Source organism: Triticum aestivum, chromosome 1B (genome assembly GCF_018294505.1).
Source record: "Triticum aestivum cultivar Chinese Spring chromosome 1B, IWGSC CS RefSeq v2.1, whole genome shotgun sequence".
Classification (NCBI taxonomy): Eukaryota; Viridiplantae; Streptophyta; class Magnoliopsida; order Poales; family Poaceae; genus Triticum; species Triticum aestivum.
The window spans coordinates 206465603-206491247 of record NC_057795.1 but is presented as its reverse complement, the minus strand read 5'-3'; the positions used below and the strand labels follow the sequence as shown (position 1 = coordinate 206491247).

Here is a 25645-nt window from a genome sequence, read left to right as displayed (position 1 = left end):
GCCCACTTTTGTATACTACCTCGTATTTAGTATAAAATTTTGACCATAGATTTACCTAAGAAAATGCCAATGCATGTCAATAAAAATTACACCATTTGAAATTATGTTCAAATACGAATCCAACGATATAGTTCTTAGTGACATGCATTAACATTTTGTCAGTTAAATCTATGGTCAAATTTTGATACTACAAAATTGGAAGACTAAACCAGGACGGAGGTAGTACTTGCTCTTAGGGTAACCATAGAGTTACTGGAGTAGTCTAAGTTACTTTCCACTATGACTAGCCTAGGCAACTATACTAGTACAACATAAAAACGATGCAGGTGATCACGTGAGAAAAAAAATACTAAAAGCATTTCTTTCGGTGCAGTGCGTAGATGCAGTTTTGAACACTACACTTGTCATCGTAATTTGGGAAAATGACGAAAAAATTGAGCTACGTTGTGATTACCGTTTACTAATAGGAAAGAAGTTTCACCTCAATGAGTAGCTTCTTCGTGCACGGAAAGCATGTAAGGAATCCAACAACTTGATCCAGATTGGGGCCGATAGATTTTAGTGCCAAGATCTTCACTGTGCGCATGGACTGGGTCAAGCTTGTGGGAATCATTTTCTGGAAGACGGTCGTAAATACATCAAGAAGAAATTTTAAAATGTGAATTTCAAGAAGACGGAGAAGAAGATGAGTGTTGTACCTGAACGATTACAGATCCAATAAAGAGTTCAGAGAATTTGGCAGACGAGTGCACCAATGCTATCAATTCCGGCGCGTCAATAACCCTGATTTTTGTTGGACCTTCTAGATCCGATACAAGCAATCTCTCAAGGAAAGGCACATTCTCAATGACCATAACATGGAACAGCTGGAGTGATCTCTTTCCAATTGATGTCTTGTTGCGGGGCCAGCAAGACACATAAATCCATCGGAGATTCGTCGAGGCGATGTGGAGGCTAATGAACCCGTGGATCTGCTCAAGGCGAAGGAACTCGAGCGTAGTACAGCTGCAGACCAGGTGCTCCATAGCCTTCTTCGAGATGACAACATCGAAGAGGTCGAGCTGCTTGAGTTGAGGGATAAGAAGGGCGGGCGCGATATTAATCTGGGGAAGATAGCAGGAGCTGAAGCTGGCACGGTGCAGCGTTGGCGTGAGGCGAAGCGCGGACGGCGGCAGAGAGCGATATCGTCCAGCTTCAAAGGTGAGCTCCTCAAGCTGATCTAGGGCGGGGGATAAGAACCACTCGTAGAACTTGGGTTGGACCTTGTAGTTGGTACTGAACATGCGGATGTCAAGGCGTCTGGCTGGCCCAGGGTGCGATGAAAGGATCTTGGAGACCGCGGCCAAGCATTTGCAATCCCCATTGCTGAGGCAGATGCCGACGGTGAGGTTGAGGGGGACGCGGCGCCAGAGGGAGCGCCACCGCCGGGAGAACAGGTCGGTCCGCACGGCAGATTTGGTGGGGAGGACGCCGGTGATGACGAGCAGCATGTCGTCGAGGAGGCTGCTGATGAAGTCCAGGCTTGCCGGATGCTGTTTTGGCTCAATCTGCCTCCTCTTGTTGGCTTCCTCGCCGTCCATCTCAACCGGCGGCGACGCCGGTGTACACGTGTGCTGGGTGTGCGAGAGTGCGCCCTTCTATGCATGCCGCCGTGCAGTGGTGAATTGTGCACGAGTGCGTCCTTCACGCGCAAGAAGTGTGTCCTCAATGGGCCCTCAATTTACTAGCGTGCGGGGTGCTACCCCGAGTGGTTTCAACTTTGTTTACTTCACCGCATGTCAAATGGGCCTCTAGTTTACTTATTTTCACCCACTGCCACATGGGCCAGCACATGAAGATACAGAACACGAGCTGACAAGGCAGCATGTGGACTGGTTGACGGTCGACTAAACAATATACGGAGCTATACGCTGACACAGTGAGCATATAATCCGTCGGTATAGAGAGTTCGAGTGAGAGGGGAGGCCCGTGAGAGATAGCAGAGAGAGAGAGAGAGAGAGGGAGAGAGAGAGAAAGAGCTACTCCCTCCGTTCAATAATGTAGTTCCAACATTTTTTTTAAAGTCAAACTTTTGAAACTTTGACCAAGTTTATAAAGAAATTACTTATATCTACAATACCAAAGATAAATGATAGTATGAAGTAAGTACATGTTGTGATGAATCTAATGATCGTTCCAAATATAAATGTTTTTCTCCACATATACCTGGTCAAACTTTTCTGAGGTTTGACTTTTCAAAACATCCATATGCTTATGGACGTGACAGACTCCCTAACTAGAGAGAGAGAGAGAGAGAGAGAAACACAAAGAGTGAGTGAAAAAGTGTGTGTGCGTGTGTGAAAGAGACATGGAGAACACACGACAAAAGTAGAGAAAAAGCATGCGTGTCTTATGCAAACATATCTCACATGCATCTTCGACAACGGAGGCAAGGTGAGGAGATAGTGTGTGGTTGTTTGGAACCGAGAGAGCAAGACCCATAGCACGTGGCCAAGAGGGGTATGATAAACAAGGGAGAGAGGTCGAGAGAGACGTACGGAGAAAATACAGACATGGGGAGGAGAGAGTGTATGTTTGTCATAGAGAGATCCCCTGGAGATCGTGATGGGACTACATGGGTGGGAGATCGAGTGACAAGGTGTGTGCATGATAGAAGATGCCCCGAGAGATATTGAGATAGACGTATGGATGGAAGGAGACAATATGTGTGTTCCTGATGGCTATTAAGAGATAATCATACTTAGGAGGGGGGAGGAGTGCTTGCGCCTATGATGGAGTGAGGGATTATGGTACTTAGGGGGGTGCGTGTCACATGGAGAGAGAACAAGGGCGGAGAGTGTTGGATGGGTCTATATGTATAGCACAAGCGAGACATGTGTATGTGTGAACCAAGGAGATATAAGGTCAGTTTGGCTTGCGTCCTGAGCATCTTTTGCCTATTCTAGGGTTGTGGCTGGATTTCATGCATGCTTGTTTGGTTGCTACCCTGTGAAAAAGAAAGCCCGCCTGGCCTGGATTCCCTTGCACTTTAATTAGCCTGGCTGGACTCCAGACACTGCAAGTAGCCTAGCCCAGGTAACCGATTTCGAATGCCTGGCCGTGCCTGGTCGTGCGGCCACGAGGCTAACAGCAACCTGGATGGATATTAGCATTAAATAATTGTTGCATGGATTGATTGATGGGACGTTGATGCTTTGCCTGACCCAGGCATGAACCAAACGCTTCAGCACCACACAAGCCTGGCCAGGCAGAAATATTTTACATCTCACGTCCACAACAGGCAGTACTGGCCATCAAGGCATGAGGCTCAGGTCACGAACCAAACTGACTAATAAAGTTTGAGAGAGATTGAGGATCCCCGATAAGGCTGAGTGGTGCGTCAGATAGCTGAGATGGGGAAAGAGATATTCCATCCGCTCGATAATGCAGTGCATGTAAATTTTTTAGAAGTCAAATTTTGGAAACCTTGATCAGGTTTACGCAAATGTTATTTATATCTACAATACCAAAGATACATCATACAAAACTACATCTCATGGTGAATCTAATGGTATATGTTTGTCGTTCTAGATGTAATTGTTTTTCTCCACGTACATGGTCAAACTTTGTGATGTTTGACTTTTCAATAAATCTATATGCTATGGACCAAGGAGAGTGCCTAAGTTGAGACAGATCAAGTGGGTGTGAAGGAGAATGAGTAAGTGTGCAAAAAGAGTATGTGCGTGAAAGAGAAAGTAACAACAAACGATAAATTAGAGAGGCTGTGTGTTTTTTCGTTTCTTATGCGAACATATCACGCATGCATCTCCAAGATAGAAAAGCGAGGCTTGGAGATACACGAAGATAGCTAGTGTGTGATTGTTTGCGACGGAGAGAGACACCCCTGTAGCACATGTCCAATAGAGGTCTGGTCAACAAGGAAGAAAGTTCGAGAGGGACACAAGGAGGACATGGACGCATGGGAAGGGAGAGACAGGGTGTGTTTGTGATAGAGAGATCCCCTTGAGATCATGAGGGGACTATATGGGTGGGAGATCGAGGGAGGTGCATGCGCGATAGAAAGTTGCCCCGAGAGAATCGAAAGAGACCACGCACATGTTTGTGATGGAGACTAAGATTAGCTAGTCATATACATATAGGGGGGACTGCGTGTGCCTACAATTGAGTGAGAGACCATCATACTTGGCTAGCTAGCCATGAGATTGTGTGTGTGTGTGTGCGTGTGATATGGGGAGAGAACGAGGGAGAGAGATAGAGTTTTAGATGGGCCTATCGAGTGCGAGTGAGATATGCATGTGTATGTGTGACCCAGGTGGATGAAGAGTTTGAGAGAGGGGGGGAAGAGCTCCGAGACGACAGAGTGGTGCATGAGAGAGTTACAGCCAACGAGCCAAGGAATTTGTGTGCGTACAATGAGTGCACCCAAGATATCTAGCTTGGACTAGCTAGAGTATCATACATAGTGTGCGAGAGAGACCTATAGATGGTGTATATATGCATGCAAACTAGAAAGACCCCCCCCCCACACACACACAAAAAGAGAGAGAGAGATGGAGAGAAAGGGAGAGGGACCAACAAGGTTTTTGTGTCTGATGCATGCGACAAAATTGAAGATTATCGATGAGAGAGTGAGAGAGAGAGAGAGAGAGAGAACAGGAGTCCGGGAGAGGGGGAGGTCGCGTTTATGCATCAAAGACTGATATAAACCATGTTTCGATATAAACTTGCATTCAAATATTTAAATTGGAGAACATGTTGTCTGCAATCCACACATGAGCGGATATATGCGTATATCAAACAAGTTCATTAATTTGACTTTCAACATGTTCATGGAGTACTATAATACTGTACAACATGCTACTCGATTGAGGTGTTCATTTTTGGATTTAGTTCACTATTTTGACCTAGTGAATGAGCTATTTCATTGAATCGAGATATTTCATTTTGGGTTTGATTCGCGTTTTTGAGTGGGTCAACTATTTGTCATATAGAAAATTGCTAGCAACGAGCATGTAAAAACACATTACTCCCGAGCATAATCTCTCCATCTAAAAAAGAAGTGGCAAGCTAATATTTCAAAATTTGATATGAATCGACTTGGTAAGGTAGATGTGGATGCTCGTTCTCCCAAAATTTGAATGAACCGTTAAACATCCTATGCTCGGTGGAATTCGCCCAAGAAAATAAATGGAAGACACGAAATTACCGTCCTATGTGGGACACACATCAATTGGGCCGTTGTACATCGAGGGTAGGTTCGTAACTTCATCCAAGCGCGCCTCTCCTCGGCCGAAATGACATGTGCCGAATAATTCATAAACCATGGTCGGCAAAACACGCTCTCCTCGCCCGAAATAGCTCGCGCCCACTATTTCAAAACACACTCTTCTCGCCAGAAATCGCTCGTGCCCACTATATTTCAAAACACACCCTTCTCGCCCGAAATCACTCCCACCCACTATTTGGGGAGAAGCAAAGTTACTCTACTAACCCCGACCCTCAGTACATGGACCCAAGCCGAGAAGTCTAAAGGCAGGGGTAGAAGTGCAACTCCCCCTCATATTTCAGACAAATGCGTCCGTAAGACATGGTTCCACTCCCCTCCCAATCCCCCCCGCGCCTCCCGGGAAGCTCCCTTCTCCCGAGCCACGAAACCTCAGCCCCTCCCCCATGGCGCCCCCCACCGCACCAATTTCACAGCCGCCCTCCTCCCTAATGCCGGAGACGCTGTCCATTTGCCATCATGCACTGGGCCGTGTGCCTCTTACGCCGTGCTGCTAGAGCTGCCTCGATGATGGCCGCATGAACCGTACCAGAGCCGATTCACCCCCGCCGTTGTTCACGGTGCCGGAGCGGCTCCAACTTCGGATCCGTCCAGAGTCCCGGCGCTGCTTCCCCGTAGTCGCCGACCATCGCGACATCGTTGTTTCCCTGCCGCCGGTCGCCACCGCAACCGCGTCGGCCTCACTGACTAGGCAACTGGACCTACCTACTTCACCATGCCACCAGATAGGTTGCACCCTCATCACAAATCACTTTATTTAGGCGTCAGTTGTCTGAATTTTTATTCTGGGCCAATCGATTCCCAATGGGAAACAGCACCCCTCGAGGGGGCGAAGCACCTAGGCTGCCGGTTGGCTGGTGTCTAACGTAAGGGTGCGCGGCCGCAAGTTCGCCGCGGAAGCGGCGCTTTGATGGCTATCTTTTAGAGTTGCGTGGGTTGAAGGTACTGCCGCCGCCGGATCTGGATGACGGGGAGTCTTTGTGGATTGGCTCGGGGGCAGCGCAACCACGGCAGTGCGGTGGGGCGGGGAGAGGGGTTTTGGCTGGGGCCACGGACGGTGGAGGCAGGCTGCTCTGCCATTGGTCGCTGGCTCTTCGGGGAAGATTCCGAACAGTGTCAGCCGGGAGGCACAAGACGGCCATCAAGCCAGCCGGCGTAGATCGAACAGTACCAAAATAAAATAAAATCACGTGACCCCAATTTTGTCTTCAGTCAACAGACGTGTGACCACTCTCGTACCTTGTTGTTGATCTCTTAGTGTATTTCTTCAGATCAAAGAGATATGTTGTTCTTAACATTATGTGTTATCTGCATCGTCAGACACACCGTCTTCCGACTCACCGTAGCTGATCCAACAAGGGAAGCATACACCAGAAGGGAGCTATAGTCCCCACTCAACAGTTCCCTACATCAAATGCGCGTGCCCGACATGGACAGCCACAACAACTTCAGGGCCATCGACAAGTCAGCACATGATGCTCACTCCTGTGGATGGCAACCAGATAGGTTGTACCCTCATCTTACTTGTGTGCAACATTTATGGCTTTATTATTCATCTAAGCATGGAAAATAGATCATCACATTTCACTCTATATTCATGCTAATCTCTTACGGGTCTTGTTCAGGAGTTAACGCTGTTCCATAGTTCAGCTAAGATACTTGTTCTTCAGGTAACGTTGTTCCATAGTTACCATCCATCATCCAATGCTATCCCACAGGCTGGGGATTATAGTATTATACCACTTCTAGTATTACCTATGTTGTTCTTTAATACTTTTGTGTGCCATCTAGTTAATCTCGAGTACAAACAATACATATTCTGTAGCTTTCATCTGTGTTCTCCCTTTAGTTTATGAGACCTGTTGCTGCTAGTTAACCCCAGTCCTACTATTTATGTCGTCTCCTATAGGTAGTCATTACATAAATCTAACTACTAGGTGTCTTTCATGCATGTCAGATATAATTGCACACACTGATATATCCACAAGACCTCACGGTGCAATGTAAAGGCCAATAAACTTGATGTCAATGATACCCAATATGATGAAACATGTAAAGGCAGCTCTTCAGAAGACTTGCAGAAAGATGATGAATCCTCTTCACCCCACAAGGTCCTTGCTCTAACTTGGCCTGTGATATGTGATGTAGACCGAACCTCGTGGCGAGTTCCGGTCTGTTGTTGCGCCCCGACCTTTCACGACACTCCACCTTCAGCAGTAGTAGCCTCTCGCCCGCGCACGCGATGTACGCGAAGTAGAGGGATTGAACCTTACGGTCCAGCACGAGAAAACCGATCTCGACGACGGTACTCACGCAGAAAACAATTTCCACGAAGAGAAATCGCAACACAGAGGTTTTCTAAAGCTTCCTCCAAAACTTAGGGATTTTTAGACAGCTTCCCCCAAAACTCAATATGGGTATTTACCCTAAAAACACATCGTGTCTAATCATAAAAATATAACCTGCCTTACATTGACCGTACTATGGCTTTTTATAATAGTATAGCTGGCCCGTACATGGTTTGACCAACAAGCTAACCGCACCCCTAAACCAAAAAGGAAAACAAACTTGACCATAACAACTGACTTGACTAAATCTTAGGAAACAAAAACAACTAGTATGACTTGTTATTTGGTGCTGGTGACTGTTGCAATTCACCGGTGGACCCCACCCGGTTCCTTTTAAAGAATACAAGTCTCTAATCTTCATAGTTGTCCACGAGTACGCTTCTTTGTCAGGTGGCCGCACCAGATGGAACTTGTATATTTTTATAACTCCTTGCTGGTGGTTAGCTGCGTACATGACTAATCTCCCATGGATGCACGTGAACTCATTTATCTCTGGCCCAAACTGAAATTGATCAATGTTGCATGTGGATTCCTTTGCTGGCTCAAACTGAACTCCTCCCAAAATATCTCCACAAACGTGACTCACCAAGACTTCATGCTTCCTATGCATGCATGGCCGTACGCACATGCATACAAGTGCTCCTATAGGCCTACTAGTAATTTTCATGGAGTCTTGTACATTCTTCACACTTTCCTGATCAATATGTATATACTTCAATGCATCTGTGCCATCTATTTTCAATCTTGGTGATACAACAATTATATCTTCATCTTGAACAATACTAGTGCCATATTCGGCCATCTGTGCAGACTTCGTTTTATCAGTAGCGACCATCATAGATAAATTGCACGGGGTCATATCATCCTCTCCTCCTTGCATCAAAGCCGTCCTCGGTTTTGAGTCATCCTCTTTAGTAGTATTTTTATCTCCAGGCTGAACACAGGCAGTAGACATATCAACAGCTCCAACCTTCTTTTTTGCTTCTTCCAGCTCTTTCATCTTCACAATATGTTCTTTCCTCCAAGCAATAAAATGCTCCGTACCCATTGGCACGAGGCTGCACTTCTTATCCCTCTTGACGGTATATCTGTGTGTTTTGCGATCATACACAACATCTTGTTCTTTGTACCATGGCTCGCCCAATAACAAGTGACATGAAATCATTGGTGCCGGAATCACATCGCACAAAACCTCGCAAAAATAATTTTCCAACAAAAACGGTACCTTGGTTTGGTGCGTGATAGTGAGCTCTTCATGACCCCAACGAAACAAGTATGGTTGTGGACGTGGTACCATTGGTAAATTCAGCTTTTCAACCATCTCGATGCTTGCGGCGTTGACCACATTCATGTGATCGATCGTCATGGCACATGATCTCTCCCTCACCACCACACGGGTGTGAAAAAGCCCGACCCGGCGTCCTTTCTCCTCCAACTGAAATCCATAGCTTAGCTTACTGAATGATGATACACTCGCCATCTTTTCCATAGTGTCGTGAACAACCTGATGCTCTGAATACCACCTGATGTAGACCGAACCTCGTGGCGAGTTCCGGTCTGTTGTTGCACCCCGACCTTTCACGACACTCCACCTTCAGCAGTAGTAGCCTCTCGCCCGCGCACGCGATGTACGCGAAGTAGAGGGATTGAACCTTACGGTCCAGCACGAGAAAACCAATCTCGACGACGGTACTCACGCACAAAACAATTTCCACGAAGAGAAATCGCAACACAGAGGTTTTCTAAAGCTTCCTCCAAAACTTAGGGATTTTTAGACAGCTTCCCCCAAAACTCAATATGGGTATTTACCCTAAAAACACATCGTGTCTAATCATAAAAATATAACCTGCCTTACATTGACCGAACTATGGCTTTTTATAATAATATAGCTGGCCCGTACATGGTTTGACCAACAAGCTAACCGCACCCCTAAACCAAAAAGGAAAACAAACTTGACCATAACAACTGACTTGACTAAATCTTAGAAAACAAAAACAACTAGTACGACTTGTTATTTGGTGCTGGTGACTGTTGCAATTCACCGGTGGACCCCACCCGGTTCCTTTTAAAGAATACAAGTCTCTAATCTTCATAGTTGTCCACGAGTATGCTTCTTTGTCAGGTGGCCGCACCAGATGGAACTTGTATATTTTTATAACTCCTTGCTGGTGGTTAGCTGCGTACATGACTAATCTCCCATGGATGCACGAGAACTCATTTATCTCTGGCCCAAACTGAAATTGATCAATGTTGCATGTGGATTCCTTTGCTGGCTCAAACTGAACTCCTCCCAAAATATCTCCACAAACGTGACTCACCAAGACTTCATGCTTCCTATGCATGCATGGCCGTACGCACATGCATACAAGTGCTCCTATAGGCCTACTAGTAATTTTCATGGAGTCTTGTACATTCTGTGTCATCTATTTTCAATCTTGGTGATACAACAATTATATCTTCATCTTGAACAATACTAGTGCCATATTCGGCCATCTGTGCAGACTTCGTTTTATCAGTAGCGACCATCATAGATAAATTGCACGGGGTCATATCAATATGGGTACATCATGCATATAATGTCCTGAAGTGTATCTTCTCTATTGCAATGCTATGTGCTTAGCATACTGATCATGCATCTAAATATGCCATGCCTTCCTGTTTTTCAGTACCTATTCCATTCATGATAACATGTTTTCAAATTCAAGTACAGTCATTCTACTCTATCGCAATGCCATCTACTTAATTTGGACATCATGCTTCTAAATTTCTTATGCATTGTTATTCATCAGTATGTACCGCATCTGTCTACCATACCATGTTTTTTTACATTGAAGTGCTGTTCTAGTGTTCTGTTGGAATGCCATCTTAGTTTCCCAATCATACACGTGTATGTTGCCTTAGTTATTTCTGTACGTATTCCACTAGCATACAGTTTTACATTCAACTAGTTTTTTTTGCTGTGTTGTCCTGTCGTATCCCTAGCCCTTACACCATACTCCCTCCGTCCGGATTACCTGTTGCCGGAATGGATAAAAAAGGATGTATCTAGAACTGAAATATGCCTAGACCCATCCATTCTTTTCCGGATGGAAGGAATACATGTCAATATGTCATGCCTTTCTTTTTCTTCAGTACCTATTTCATCTCTCTGTTGTAGCATGTTTTTTAATTAAAGCACCATTCTTCTATACAAGGCATGCAAGGGGAAGACGACTATGTTAGAATCTGAAGGGTTACAAACAAGACCTTTGCAAAAGATCCAAAAGCCAGGAGATAATAAACCAACTCGAGTTTTTATAGATATTGCTCCAGCACAGAGAAACCCAACTCCTACTGCTAATAAGCAGATTCCAGTGGCCAAAGAACTAGTCCGCTCCAGTCCAGCAAAAATATGTCAACTCCATTCTAAAAAGCATGTGTGTATCCTTGCATCATGAAATTTTATAGCATGCTGATCATATTTTCTACATGTTTCTTACCCATCTCTATTTTAGAAAATTTAAAACAAAACAGAGGCAGGGCAACTCGCTCCCAGGAGCTCCCCCGATGGCATCCTTCATTGGCCGTTCGACCGGCGTTGACCAGTTCTTTTTTCGCGCGTTGGTCGTTCGATCGTCGCTGGAATTCTGCGCACTCATTTTTACCGATCAGTGGATCGTGGCGAGGCATGACGTGTGGGCCGGTGCTGTGGCCACTTGGATCGAAACGGCCGGGTGTTGCTTTTCCTGGTGCGGGGGCGCGAGGCAGCCGCTCGTGCCGCGCCGCGTGCAAAAAACTTTGCCAATCCGCTCCACGCACCTGTGCCCAATCCCATTCTCTCCCGTCCTGCTCCACACCAGCCGCCACACAACCTAGCCCCTTCCTCATCGATCCCCACAACCCCTCCCTCCTCCTCGTTCCTCGCCAGGGCCCATCCCCACAACCCCTCCCTCCTCCTCGCTCCTCGCCGTGGCCTCCGCCCTAGGAGCCTCGCCCGGGCCTCCTACTCCCTCTCCACCATCGTAGGTGCACACAGACGGCGGATCTGTGCCGGAGAAGAGCAGCTCTGGTGGGGTGCAGCTGCAACAGAGATGAAGGAGGTCCGCCGCCCGTCTTTGCCTCCTCAACGTGTCCTTGTTGCTGAGCCTAGCAGCGCAGCAGTCGGGGACAAGGGGAAGGAGCAGGCCGACCCGACCGCATCTCTTTGCACGAGGACTGGAGGAGCAAGTCGCGAGGGAAGCCGGCACGGCCAGCGGCGGCGCTGCACAGGGACGCCCGCCTCCGGTTTTCTATCCTGTCTCCCAATCCCCCCTCACTCCTCCTCGCTCCGAGGAATTGGGCAATGGCACGGGGGTGGAACTGGCCGAGGAAGAGGGCGACCGTGATGGGTTGGAGGCCAAGGAAGAGGGCGACAACGCAAGGGTGAACGAGGGTATGCCTGTGGTCGTCGCGTTGTGAAACGACGCGACTGGGGATACAGATTTGTTTCCTTCCTCGCCTCAACGATGAGCTCTGCTTCTTGAGCTTGCATGTTGTGGACTTTCTCTTCTCCTCTTGTTGGCTTGCTCTCTGATCAAGCCATGGAAGGTACGTCTCCATCTCTTGGCTCCACAAGGTATGGTGCGTATTGCCTCTAATTTGCTTATTTGAGTGTGATTTTATACAGAAAATTTAATTTGCTTATTTTTCACTTCGGTAGGGATATGTGGAGAGAGCTTTACTATTGGCAGTGGCCGCATCATTTCGACAAGTGGCATGATTGATCTTTGCTATGTGGATCGATGGCATGATCTAAATTAGGTAAGCAAAGGTGACATTGTTTTCAGTACATCAGTTTACTGAATATTTTGAAGGTTTGAGCTGCATAACTTATACAATTTTAGCTGCTTATCTTTATCATGTTATCCAGTTCTTACCATACCATTTGGTAGATAAATGTGCCGATCTACCATTGTAGAATTAGTACTGTTTTTCAGCTATGTGTAATTGGTCAACTATGTGCTGTTAGTCAGCCACTTCCACTTTTGGATGATTAATTTTTTGCATGAAGGTTCAGAGAATGGCTTATATTGCCTTCCAGTCCACGTGTTAAACCGAAAAGTGCCTTACATGAAGACTGATGGCAATATGGTTTGGGCATAGAGTTAATAATGTTGTCTGATTATTGTGGGATGATATTCCCACTGATGATGAAAACTATAACCAAGATGTACCAACTTTTGCCTTGCTACTTTGATGTGTACTTATTAAAACAGATGCTCGGCTTGCCTTGTCTTTTTTGTTGCCTCTTTTTGGTCTTGGTAAGTACAAGTACTGGTTGTTATCCCCCCTTTGGACATTGAATGTAATTTTAAGGTTTTCGTAAGGATGGATAGGTGCTGGGTGCCATCCAGATCTTCGTGTTTGATGCTGGGAGCAATTCTCAGATTGTCTGTGCATGAATTGGTCAATTCTCCTTTCTCTTGCAGAGTGTCTTATTTATCCGAGGTGGATTCTTATCTTCTTACCACATGCTTGGTAAATGCACATTTTTCTTTCATTTTGGCTAGACTTAGGCAACCTTACACAATTTAGATATCTTTTACAGGAACTTATTCAACTAGTGTGTTGTGAATATGAAACGGCACAAATTGTTACTTTAGTGAGAAGTTCCTGAACATGGTCTCTATGTCTCTGACTTGGTTGATTGGGTTTCTTCTGTTATCCAGTCTCTCACTAGGCTTATTACCTTTGTTGCTGAATTTTGCCTACAATATATATAATTGACTCACATGACCATCTTTAGTACTTTATAATTGGGTAGGAAATTCACAATAATCTTCCAATGTCGTAGCTTGGATAAATAATTGTGGCATTAAAGTTAAAACTACAAAGAAGATCATGGGACATGACTTAATATCAAATTTTCTAGAGCCTGGCATGGCATTTATTTGTGACTGCATGGCCTGAATTGGGCATCTATGGAAACATGTTAAGCTCTTGCTTGACATTTATTTGTGACTGCACGGCCTGAATTGGGCATCTATGGAAACATGTTAAGCTCTTGCTTTTGGACAATTAGGCTGCCGTAACTTGCTGGTTTAATATACACGTGTCTGCGGAATTTGCAAATGAATCATTATCTCAGGTTTAGTCATGCACATGGCCACTAATCACAACAAGGGTTAGGAACAAGTCTACTATCTTGATTTTAAGTAACTGAAATATACATATAGTTAACTATGGTTTTAAGCTACACTTTAGTCTTGTCCTGATAACTAGAACTGCTGTGATGTTGCTCTGTTATAAGTACATTGCCTACACCAGTTGAAATAACTCATGGTTGCCTTTTCTTTTGTTTGTCCAGGCAATGTATGGTAGAAGGTGTAAATAGTGTAGATTCAGTGTTCTGTATATTTATGAAATTCACAATCAGCAGTGTCATGTGTGATGCGCCATGAATCGTAGTGAGCTTATTTCTTTGCACACTTGGTGTATCCTCTTATCATCTTTTGTATAGGTCCTGGAATGGAAAGATCAGTTTGGTGGTGCCATACTGAATCAATTATGTAGGCTTGGCACCTCCCTTGATTGGTCCGTGAGGTATACTTCTTATTTTCCTTAGTTAAGAAAAATAAAGAAAACAAATAAACAATGTATTGTCTATAGTTCCAACTCCCAATGTCAACTTAATTTCCACCTCGTGTGTCAGTCCTTTACAATGGATGAGTAAAGGTCAAAACTGTAATTGAAGCTTTTCTCAGGTTGTATAAAGATGGCCTTATTTATAGGTTAGTATCCTCATCTTCCCTTGTTCCAGGTGTTAAGCATTTGTGTTTTGCCTGTTAAGTAATGCCATGGTGTTTTGACATCGAGCTATGAGTCAGTGTACTGGTTTGACAGATCGTATTGTCATATTCACCTCTTCTCTGGATATAAAGTAGAATTAGTTAGTTTTAGGTTTGAATGTCAGGCAAAAATCAAATGGGAGAAGCGACCTATCAGTCCAGATTCTAATTGTTATTTGGTGTTGAGATTCATATGGCTGACACATAATTTTAACTGGGCGATTTCAGATGTAATCTATTGCCTCTCTGATGTGATCTTCTACAAAATTATGTCTCAACCATCTCTATTTACATTACTACTGTAAGCTTCTGAAAGGTAAATTATGCTAGGACAATTCTTGTTTAGCTTTAACTATGATATCCTAAATGCGCAAGTAAATACTACTGGGATTACGACTACAAAAGATATTATGACATGCGAACAATTCTTGGTTGAAATACTGTGAGCTTAAATAATAGGAGCTAAACTGTTTTGCTGTGTTTAGAATTGGTACTAGAAAAGATAATCTAAACTGTACATTCTGAAAGTATATTGGACTCTTGCCCTTTTGAAATTAGTCTTCTAAGCATTACTTTGTAACAAATGACAGGATAACTTGCTGGTTCAGTTTAAAGTTGCAGGCAAACGCTTGCGGTAGGGGAAAATTCTTATTCATGGCATCTTTTTGTGGCCACAATAATCATTCCCGTGATTAATCCTTGTGTTTTGTGCTGTAGAGCAACCCTCAGCTGGTCATCATCGCTCATGATGTTGACCCAGTTGAGCTGGTTGTGTGGTTCCCAGCCCTGTGCAGGAAATTGGGAGGTCCCATACTGCATTGTTAAGGGAGAATCACACCGTGGACCGTATAGGTATTTCCTAATGTAAGTGTCATGTTTTCCTTCTTTGTGCACCTGGACGGGAGTGCTCATGAGAGCGACGACATGCTACTGAACTCAATTTTAGAAATGAATTTGGGGGCCTGTGGTCTGGAGCCCCTCATTAGAAGTGCTCAGGCGGCATGTCACAGTTGTTTGCTGAGAATTTACCAAGAACAATTTTTTCTTGTCTCTAGCATGAGGCTATGAGCCCTATAGTAGTTCCAGTGTGATGATCTACCACTTGTCTAGGAAGGGGGATTAAAAGATGGCACTTGTCATTTGGAGCAATTAGTATTGGACTATTTGATGAAGTAAATATTTAAACCACTAAACCTTATACTCATTTGTAAAAAGGTTATGTGTTTTTTTAATCCATTAGCAGAGTTAGTTTGTCTAGAATAACTAACTATCTGGAGTTCTGGACTAATATGGAATGATGAAAATTTCAGAACTAGATATAAAATTTGATGCGTCTGGCTTGTTTAACTTGCAGTCTTTATTTTTAATAATTTTGTTGTTGTTGAGGTTGCCCCTAGGTTTTATTACTGTGGGTCTAATTTAGATAATTTGAAAATAGTCCTATATAGGAGTATGCTCATCTATAACAGTTGGGAGGGAAATCATACCAATTACAGATTTTGTCAAAACTTGGCATTACTATATGCATAAATCTAAATTATTGTTCATAATGGATTCACCACTACTGTACATAAGCTACATTTGCTATGCATATAAGCCGAATTAGTAGCACTATGTCCTGTTTTCTTGCTTCAATACCGTGTACTACCTCTTTACTTTGTTCTCCACATTTTAAATTTCATCTTTCTTTGGAAGTATAGTCGCCAACTTATGGTCTGCATTGTGTATAACTGAAATGAGTGAAGTTTCCTAATACCATTGTCTATAACTGAAATGAGTGTAGTTTCGTAATACCAAAGCATGTGCACTCACATATTTGTCTCTCTTTTAGTGTTGCTGAATGCATAAAAAACATGCACATGGCCGAAAGTTAAAAAAGTCCGAGGAATTGGGTTTTCATTTTTCTCTTAGAATTGTTCATGTTGATGCTGTTGTCATTTTTTCTGAAATTTAGACAACTCTTTCCGCTTAATAATAGTTTACCGATTTCAGTGCATCCTATGTATGTTTGACTGATTGGTCGTCCTCTCATCCAGAGTTACTCAGCGTTGCATTTGTGTGTTCCTTTACCCCACTTTGCTTATTTTTTGGTCATGTGAGCGGGTTGTGTGTTATTGTTTCCATCGTCATTTAGTATGCTGATGTTTTTTAAGATGACTTCTATATTGCTGGAAACTTAAATTTTAATTTATACATTTGAGCAGCTGACTAGATTAAGAAATAATTTTTGTAAGATTGAGGCCAGTTTATTTGGTAAGGTAGAAGAAAAATAGGATGAATATGCACATGTTATTACTGCACGAAGGCTAAACTCTGAATATCATTGATGGTTCTTTCCCGAGGTTGAGTAGGAGTGTCTCCCTTTTTCGTATAATTTTGTCTCCACAATTTCCTAAAGAATAGTTTGGTTCTAGAACAAACATGCTATGAATAATTGCATTGTTACTTCAGTGAAAAGTTCCTGGGCAAACTATGTGTTCCTCTGGATTTGGTTGAAAGTATTTCTTTTGTTATCCAATTTCTCACTACACATGTTACCTTTGTTGCTGAATTTTGCCTACAATTTCTATATAGTAGACTCACATGATTACCTCATGCGGATTCTATAACTTGGAAAACACATCTAGGATATTCATGTTGTGTGTTGTTCCCTGGAGAAAGCTTTGATACTCCAGTCAGCCACTTACACGACAACCCAGAATTGATTCATAATTTCATGTTTACACTTCTATTACAGTAGACCAACATGTCATAAACATGGTGTTGGTCATTGTTTGTCCAGTTCCCTTCAAAAAAGAAGAGATGGCAGAGAGTGGCTCCATCACTGAAGAGACGACGAACATTTTGCAAGGCATTGTTTCTTCAGGTCCTTTAAAAAATAAAGGAATTACAATGCATCTAACCTATAAAGGGGCTGTGAAGGACAAAATGCTATGGACCCAGAGGAGTGGGAGGGGAGAATTTACCAACAATGCATCAAGGACAAAGCGTGACCTGGTTTCCTAAGTTCCAGCTAACATAGCAAAATTGTATAGAGAGAATGCCCGCATTTTGCTATTACATAGTTTGAGGCTATGTTTCTTTTATTTTTCATTATTAAAAGCATCCTTATCATTGCTAAATTATCAAGCATTTATTTTCAAATAACTCTTGGTTTGAAGTGGGGCCTTTGCGCCTTGCTCCATTTGGTGCAATGAGTAATGTTATTATACGTCTTATTGTAGACACCAAGCCTTTGTTCTTTTTTTGCGAAGAGGGGTTAAATTTGTTAAACCATGCATTTTCTTTCCAGTGCACATATGAATTCAGCAGGTGCCTGCGCCATTTGGCGATGACACCCTTGCTCTAAAAAAAAGGTTCTGTGCTTAATTTTATTCCATAGGTTTTAAGACATCATTTCTGTAAATGATAGCTTGCAAAAATGTTGTATATTTGGTGAAGGAGGGAGTATTACTTATCCATTTTAACATTGTGAATGATAAGTTACATAGGGGAGAAACTTTATCACCAACTAAAGTCTTTGATATGCAAATAATTCTCTATTCAAAGTCAAGATCATATATGCCCGAGTAATTTTGTTCACAGTACTTGCTTATGACGTTTAAGTTGGCATACATGTCTTCCCATGAACACGTCTATTGATACATGTTTTTTTTCTCAAAGCGCACGTGTTAGTCGGTATCTGTGTCATTTGCGTACATGATTTCAAATGGCTCTCTGTGAACATGGTAGCAAGAATTTTGTGCTATCAAATTATAATATGTATATACTACCTCCGTCGTTTATTGGTCTTCATTGTATTTTGTGCCAAATTTTAACCATAAATTTAACTAACAAAATGTTCATGCATGTCATCAAAAATTATATTAATGAAAACTATGTTCAAATACAAATCTAATGATATAATTTTTGTTGACATGCATTAATATTTTATCAGATAAATATTTGGTCAAAATTTGGCACAGATTACAGGACCAATAAACCAGGACGGAGGTAGTACATCTCACTGTGAAAAACAATCCACCATGTTTCTTATTAAAGTGGATTAAACCATGGATTTTTTCATCGCACACATGTATTTAGTGTACCTCTACGACATTTAGTGCAACAGGTCAATGATAACCATATTTTCAACTAAAACAATGCTTCCTTAGCTGGTCTAACCATATTACAATTTTTTTTCAAGCTCGGATTTAGTGTGATAACCATATTTTCAGTATAGCATGGTTTAATAAAAATGAGCTTTCTACTACCGATATCGAATAGGTCCTTGCAAAATGAAACTATTTTCATTGACAACATGGATTTAGCGGGTCTCTGCGCCATTTGGCGCAACGGATCAATTAGTAAGCTTAACAGATAGAAGAATTTCTGCACTGGTATCGTATGTGAGGAAAGATTCCTACAGGAATTCTCTATGCTCCAATGCAGATGTAAGTACCTGTTATATATCACTATATTTTTACATCGGCATGTATTTTGTTAATCGGCGTGAATCCAACCTTTATCTGATCTAAATTTAGTTGTAGCAAAATGTATGATTAAAGGTCACAATGTTGATTTTTGTAAGGAAAATTGCCTAGTAGTTTTGCACCCTGAGCTGCATGAGTGTACTACCTCATATCAGTGGGTTTGAATACTTTATTTCTGCAGTGGATTTTCAATGTTTTTTTTACTATGTTGTCCTGTCGTATCCCTAGCTATTACATCATACTTCCTCCATCCGGATTACATGTCACAGAAATGGATAAAACTAGATGTATCTAGAACTAAAATACGCCTAGACCCATCCATTTATTTCCGGATGGAGGGAATACATGTCAATATGTCATACCTTTCTATTCTTCAGTACCTATTCCATCTCTGTTGTAGCATGTTCTATAACTGAATCACCATTCTTCTATATAAGGCATTCAAGGGGAAAACGACTATATTAGAATCTGAAGGGTTACAAACCAGGTCTTTGCAAAAGATCCAAACGCCAGGAGATAATAAACCAACTCCATTTTTCATAGATACTGCTCCAGCACAGAGAAACCCAACTCCCACTGATAATAAGCAGATTCCAGTGGCCAAAGAACTAGTCCGCTCCTGTCCAGCTAAAGAATGTCAACTCCATTTTAAGAAGCGTGTGTGTATCCTCGCATCATGAAATTTTATAGCATTCTGATCATATTTTCTACATGTTTCTTACCCATCTCTCTTTTAGATAATAAGGTTAAATGATAGAAGACTTCCTCCATTGGGATCGTATTCGAGAAAAATATCTTGCGGGAATTCTCTGTGCTCCAATGCTGATGTAAGTACCTGTTGTATATCACTATATTTTTACATCAGCATGTATTTTGTTAATCGGCATGAATCAAACCTTTATCTGATCTAAAATTAGTCGTAGCAAAATGTTAAAGGCGCTAATGTTGATTTTGGTAGGGAAAACTGCATGGTAGTTTTGCATACTGAGCTGCATGAGTGTACTATCTCATATCACGCACATTACTGAATTGTAGTGCTTCTCTGGTTGCCCATTCATTCATTGTGTCAATGTTGCTTTTGTATTAGCTTACCTGGCTGATGATAGTTGTGCCATATTGTGTTAATTTGGTGTAGGCTAGTTGCCCAAACGTTCATTGTGTCAATGTTGCTTTCCTATTATCTGACTTGGCAAATGATAGCAATGCTAGTGTGTTAATTTTGTGCATCCTGTTGAAGATAAGAAGACAAACTCTGAAAATAGCAAGGCAACCCCATTGTTTCTCTTCAATAAATCTAGGCCAAGTAATATGGCAATAACTCATGATTAATCTGTTTGGTTCCCGTCCTAATTTATGTTATGATGCAGTGGTCGAGACACACTCCACTATCAATAATACAAGACTGCCAAAATCGCCATCTGAATCTGTTCAGTATCCTCTGTCTCAAATGCAACAGAATAAATGTATGTTTGTGAACCAATTAATGGCTGAAGCAATGATGAAAATGGTGGATGAATCAGAGATGCAGAGTCGTACGACACAACAACTGATGAATGTTTCCACAGACAGTGTAGCAAAGCAGCAAGAACTTGCCCGCATGCTTATGGGCGTCATCTGTGCCGAGGTTGCAGATTGTGACGTTGTAGATGGTTAGGTTCTGCTCATTTATTTGCACTGGCATCAATCTTTGATTGCCAAGTGGATGTAATTTCCTGTAATATATGCTGGATGTGCAACGGTATTCCCTGTATGTCGTACCTTTGCTTGATCGGTTTTGGTCCTGTGCATAATTGTTCGTCGTAATGGGCTCAAATTATCTAATTTGGCCTAAAGACATGTACGAACTTTACTGGGCCCATTAAGTTAATGGGCCGTTACTAGGCCGAAAGTTAATGGTCAGCCCTCTTACCTCCCGGTTCGTTAACAAGCCGACATCGAAGCGGGCAACAGGTGGGCCCAATTGATTTCACGGGCCGTTAACAAGCTGTTACTAAGTTTGGGCTACATATGGCCCAACTATATTGTAGGCCTTTAGCAGGCCGAAAGAGACAACAGACTTGTACTGGACCATGAAGAGCATGGGCCGCTAAGAGGCCGAAAGTCAGGTCATATTGTAAATGGCCCAACTGTGTTGTGGGCCTTTAGCAGGCCGAAAGAGAAACCGAGCTGGTATTGGACCATGAAGGGCATGTGCCGTTAAAATGCCAAAACTAAGGTCCGACTGCAAATGGCCCAATTCATTTATGGTCCGTTAACAGGCTGAAAGGCATAGAGGGACGGGAATTGGCCCAACACTTAAATGGGTCGCTAAAAGACCAAAATTCAGGTCTGACTACAAATGGCCCAATTGATTTATGGGCCGTCAACAGGTTGAAAGAGACATCGGGCTGGAAATTAGCCCAACACTTAAATGGGCCGCTAAAAGGCCGAAACACAGGTCCGACTACAAATGGCCCATCAGATTTGTGGCCCGTTAACAGGCTGAAAGACACACTGGGCCGGAAATTAGCCCAACATTTAAATGGGTCGCTAAAAGGCTGAAAGATGTATATCCTGAAAATTGGCCCATCCATTGAATGGGCCGTTAACAGGCCGAAATATCATCCGATCGATATTGAGCCCAAATATATAGCGGGCTGTTAACGTGCTCGAACTAACGATGGGCTGCAATGGTGTCAAATCTTTAATGGGCCGTTGACGGGCCGAATTGGCACATCTCGTATGGGCCATGGGCATAAATGGACCTGACACAAGTAGGCCTTATATGGGCCGGCCTGCTAATTTTTGCTGGGCCGGCCTTTTTCACCGTAGTGGGCCACTGTTGGGCCGTGCCATGTGTCGACCTATCATAGGAGCCTCCTGTCCAATGAGTGGATGACATCTGTCCCAACGGTGAGGCAACACGTGTTGCCTACGACCAATGATGATTTTACACATGGAAAATCCCCATTGGTCCGGTCTGTTAACGGGTTATCGGATCCAAAACCGGACCCGATAGTTTAACGACGTTCCGTTACGGTGGATGCCACGTGTCGGTCACCCTTGACGAAAGCACTTCTGTGACGCGCGATTTATCGTCACGGAAGTGGACACGTCCGTGATGACAATTTTGGTAATGTCATGGAACACTTCTACGACTACACAAGTATGACTATATTGATTCTGTCATAAAATCGTCATGGATGTACAGGCATGACAAAAAACGCGACCTACTGTGATAAACACGTATCATCACGCAAGTGTATTTTTTTTGTAGTGCATGGTTTTATATCACGGAGCCGTGCGGCACCAACTGGGCCGCGCACTACTAGGAAAAGGGCTATAGATGATATGGACACTAATGGCGAACCAGACATGTGGTGTGCCACTACTATATACTAATGGTGCACCATGTGTTGGTGCGCCATTAGTGTCCAAATACTAATGGCGCACCACATCCACGGTGCGCCATTAGTAACAATTTTTTTTATTTTTTTTTTCAAAACTAGTAATGGCGCACCAGGGGATAGTGCGCCATTACTAGTTAAACTAGTAATGGCGCACCAGATCCACGATGCGCCACTAGTAATTTTTGTTCAATTTTTTTAATTTTTTTTTAAAACTAGTAATGGCGTATCAGGAGATAGTGCGTCATTACTAGTTAAAACTAGTAATGGGGCACCACATCCCCGGTGCGCCACTAGTAATTATTTTCAATGTTTTTTTTCAAAACTAGTAATGGCGCATTGTGTGTGTGGTGCACCATTACTAGTTGAACTAGTAATGGCGCACCACTCCCACCGTGCGCCATTACTAGCTTTGACCAAAAATCCCCCGAATGCACCCCCCATGGACCGCCTTTTCAGTTTAAAAATAAATAAAAGAAAATGATGGAAATGTCAAAAAAATAAAAGAAAATAAGTTTCCCATGTGATATGTGGTCTAGTTGTTGGGAAAATTTACAAATATGAATTTCGACTTTATTTGCAAAATCTCTCTGAAAATTTGTAAAATGGGCATAACTTTTGCATATGAACTCGGATTAAAAAGTTTTTATATGAAAAATCATCTACTCGAAAAGTTACATCCGAGGTTAAGCGTGCTCGGGCTGGAGTAGTGTGAGGATGGGTGACCCCGTTAAACATTTTCAAAATCCCCAAAAACCTAACAGAAAAAAAGTTACGGGGCTTTCAAGATCTAGAGGCAAAAAAAATCAAAAAATTTCAAACTTACTAGTGGTGCACCGTTTTCTAGGTGCACCACTAGTAACAGAAAAAAATGGTTTCGATTTTTTTTGATTTTTTTTCAAAAAATGATACGTAATATGACCGGAAAGTTTGAAATATTTTTCAAAATTTCATCATAGTCATGAACATGAACAAAGTCCTAGACATCAACAAGGTATAATAAGATTGATATGATAGATATATCAACAAGTGCCTGTTAAGTGATGTGGTGCTGGGGTTGGATAGAACTGCAAAGTTAAGCGTGCTTGGGCTGGAGTAGTGTGAGGATGGGTGACCTTCCGGGAAGTTTGACCACTTAGTGCGATTTGACTTGAGATTAAGCATATTGACCCGAGATTAAACCATTACTATTTAATACTAGTGGCGTGGTACTAGTGGCGCACCAGTAGTGCGCCATTAGTAGGCAAAACTGGTGTGCCACTAGTAGGCCTTTTCCTAGTAGTGGCGGCTCCCGAATTCCGGTCCGGAGCCCCAATGCGGCTCACCTCCTGGCCGGAGAAAGGCCTGGACTGGTCTTCACAGGACGAGCTGACAGCACTTCAGACGCTCATACAGAACATGATAAACGAGAACATCAAGCTCGTCCATGTGATCCAGGTGATGATTATTCGCCGGATCCTTCCGTGCCAACGCTGGACCTGCCACTTGTGGGAGTATGATCCATCCAAGCACCAAACCTTGCTGGAGTTCTTTGGCACCATGCATGAAGACATCTGGAAGGTGCTCCTCAAGGCCAACGAGACGCGTCGGCCACGACCGAGGACCGCGGGCATGACTTGGCCCATCCAGCTAGTCTGGTCAGTTTTTCATGCTTTCAAGGTGTGTCCTTTACTTGCATATTCGAGGAAGATGCCTAAGCCTCCCTACTAATTCTCTCAGGCCTGGACAAAGAAGGTGGAGCAGATTTAGTGTCCGGCTCCGCTGCTCGAAGACCCAGAAATCCCACTTCTGACGAAGATGCTGGTTCCGGTGCCCTATCAAGTGCCGGAGAAGAAGGCCAAGAAGAAGGCCAAGGGGACCAGAGGTGGTCTCCGTCGCAAGGGCACTTTGGACATGACATCCGAAGACGCCGGGACTCATTCCTCCTCCGCCGAGGAAGATGAGGAAGAGGAGGAAGAAGAAGAAAGTCGTTCCCCCCTGAGGGTGGTGGGGGAGAAAGAAAAGTTCGGCCTCCACGCATCTGGAGGACGAGGCGTCCAAGAAGGGGAAAGCTTCCCTTCCGGACAGCTCCACCGCAGCCACCGACAGCAGCTTGGAGTGGTGGCCCAAGGAGAAGCCCCTGGCCAAATCATGAGTACTCGGACACATTCATATATCCGGTCTCTCTACTTCATTGTTTTAATGTGTCGAATCATGTATTTGCAGTCCGCCTCGGTCCAACCTTGAGCGATCCTCATCTTCGGGGGATTCGCTGGACCCGGAGGCGATGGGCAGTGGGACCCTTCCGTCGACCTCCTCTCCCAAGGCCATGGAGGACACCGAGGTGTTGCCCCGAAGGATCCCTGGCCAGGGAGAGGTTCAGGAGGCCGTCCGAGCGGCGCCGGAGGGTGAACCCTCAGCCGCCGGACACATGGGGGAGCAAATCCCCATGGGGACTGGTGCTGGGGGCCATATTTAGTTCGACCCCCAGCTGAATACAACTCCGGAGACCTCTACGGCTCCGGAATCATGCAAGCAGCCTCCTTCGAAAGAAGGAGGTGCGCCTACTCCACCGGTGACCTCTGTCCATCCAGAGGCACCGGATAAATTGTTGGAAGCACTGCGAGGCGCTTCCATTGTTGAATAACACCGTACCCTTATGGGTACGGTGATTGAGAGGATCCAGTCCGCAAAGAGCGGACTAACCGAAGCCTGCACAAGCCTTCTAACAGGCTTTGAGGTAAGAATGCAACTATGCAAAAAGGATGTCATTGTATAGACAGTAGCCCCTGAAACTTTGTCCGGTGTTCGGAAAGAAAATCCGAATAGAGGATCAAATAATTTTTGCAGGAGACTAACCTGATATGTCTATGTGAATAAGCAGACATTGCTGCTGGCTGTGACCTCTCATACTGCTGAGGTCTCCGGACTGAAACAGAGTCTAGAGCGGACCGAGGAGGAGCTCGGCCGTGTGAAGAAACAGCTGGAAGACAGTCAAGGTATGCAGAAACCTTGTCTATTTTTAGGAAGGATGAACGATTTGTGCTAACTAAAGTGCCATGATATTTATTAGGAGCGGCGAACAAGGTGGAGACCCTCAAGAAGGCGCTGGCCGATGCCGAGGAGCTCATGAAAAGCATGAGGCCGGGGTCAGTGAGATACAGCATGAGCTCCAGGATCTCGTGAAGAAATGCGAGTCCTTGGAGCACAATCTTGCGGATCAAGAGTCCGAACTGGACAAGGCCCACCGAACACACTTGATGCCCGGGTTGAAGCCCAAGGCGCCCTCCAGGAAATCCAGGAGGCCAAAAAAATCACGGTGAGTAAGGCCTTTATTATGCAGAGCAAATATGTGAAGAAAAGGTTCCTC

The 25645-nt window shown here is 43.7% G+C and overlaps 1 long non-coding RNA gene across 6 annotated transcripts; it reads left to right on the top strand.

Moving 5' to 3' along the window:
- The first annotated feature begins 11413 nt into the window (after positions 1 to 11413).
- On the top strand, positions 11414 to 17711 carry LOC123116181 (uncharacterized). Of its 6 annotated transcripts, XR_006456977.1 has the most exons (4): positions 11430 to 12226; positions 12311 to 15072; positions 15156 to 15302; positions 17221 to 17711. It is a non-coding gene; the product is annotated as an uncharacterized lncRNA (long non-coding RNA). The 6 variants fall into 6 exon arrangements; XR_006456979.1 differs by having other exon boundaries at positions 11426 to 12226; positions 12311 to 12411; positions 14111 to 17711; XR_006456981.1 differs by having other exon boundaries at positions 12311 to 14193; positions 14303 to 17711.
- Positions 17712 to 25645: the final 7934 nt, after the last annotated feature.